The sequence below is a fragment of the Vulpes vulpes genome, chromosome 3 (genome assembly GCF_048418805.1).
Source record: "Vulpes vulpes isolate BD-2025 chromosome 3, VulVul3, whole genome shotgun sequence".
Lineage (NCBI taxonomy): Eukaryota > Metazoa > Chordata > Mammalia > Carnivora > Canidae > Vulpes > Vulpes vulpes.
The window spans coordinates 56,274,221-56,275,597 of record NC_132782.1 but is presented as its reverse complement, the minus strand read 5'-3'; positions in this window follow the sequence as shown (position 1 = coordinate 56,275,597).

Genomic DNA, 1,377 nt, shown 5'->3' with positions numbered 1-1,377 from the left:
CCAGCCTTACTCCGGCCTGGAGACACCACCCAGCCTAGCCAAGGCTTTACTCATGGACACATGCTTTTCTCTATCCACACTCACTGCCTATCCAGCCAGACGGTCTCACCTGATTGACCATACCCTGGAATGTTCTGTTCTCTTATGTTTGTCTAAATCCTCTACATCTCTCAGGGCAAGTTCCAGTCTTACCTTTACCTGGAAGTGTTTCCTGATTTCCCCAACCCACAGACTCCTTTTCTTCCTCCGAACTTGTCTAGCAGTTACTGCACCATCTCTAGCACTCGTGTTAGGACATTTGGACTCTGTCCCGATCTAATTCAACAAGCTCCTAATATGTGCTAGATACTGTCCAAAGCGCGGAATGCTCACATGTGTATCTTGGGGCTAAGTCTACCTCGTGCTCATTAGATTTTAGGCAGGAGAGGAGCAGACCGTCTAGCAGCTCTGGCTTGATGGCCAGGAAACTAGGCCTGATGGGGAATGCAGATTGCAGCCGTACTAGAGCCTTGCCTCTGAGTCCACACTGGTCACTGTCTGAGTCTCTGCTTTCTCTGCTATAAAAAGATGATAGTATCTACCTCACTTGGTAGGCTTGTTTTGAGGACCAACAAGGTAATATGCATAAAGTACCTAACACAGTGATTGACATTTTGGTTCTTCGACTCTTTTTCCATGCCAACCTTCTACTCTGTACCCCTGTAATCTACTGAAATGAAAACATTGTGTTCTCCTCTACCTCTTAGGACTGTTCAAAGAACTCCCTGTCCTGGGCCGTTGACTTATATAAGATGCTCTCCATCCGATGCTTTCACACACTGGCTCTGAGTGCAATCCTTTGTCAGCTCCGGGATAGAAAGTGGTATTCCTACGTCAAAGATGTCAGAGCCAGGACTCAGGCTGAGCCCCACCCCAGGTCACAGGGCTAGGAAGCAGCAGAGTTGGTCTCAGAATCAGACCTGAGACAGAAAGGCAGCCCTAAGTAGAGAGCTCTTGGGTGAGAACATGTGATACTGTGAAGATGTCACTTCTGCCCAGAGATTTCTATAAATGCAACATCATGCCAATCAAAATCACAACAGGATTTGTGCATTTGTGTGTGTGAAATTTAACAAGCCAATTCTAAAACCAATCTGGAAGAATAACTGTGTTGGAATAGCCAAGAAATATTTGAAAAAGAAGGACAATGAGGGAGACGTGCCCTACAGATGACAAAACACTGCCAAGCTGTACTAATTAAAGTGGTGGTGTGCTGGCCTGGGACAAGACACACAGATCAAGGTCACAGAACAGAGAGTTTCAAAAGGGTTCTTGTATAAAGAGGAATTCAGTGTGTGGCAAAGTGGCATCTAAAAGCAGTAGGGAAAGGATGCGCTC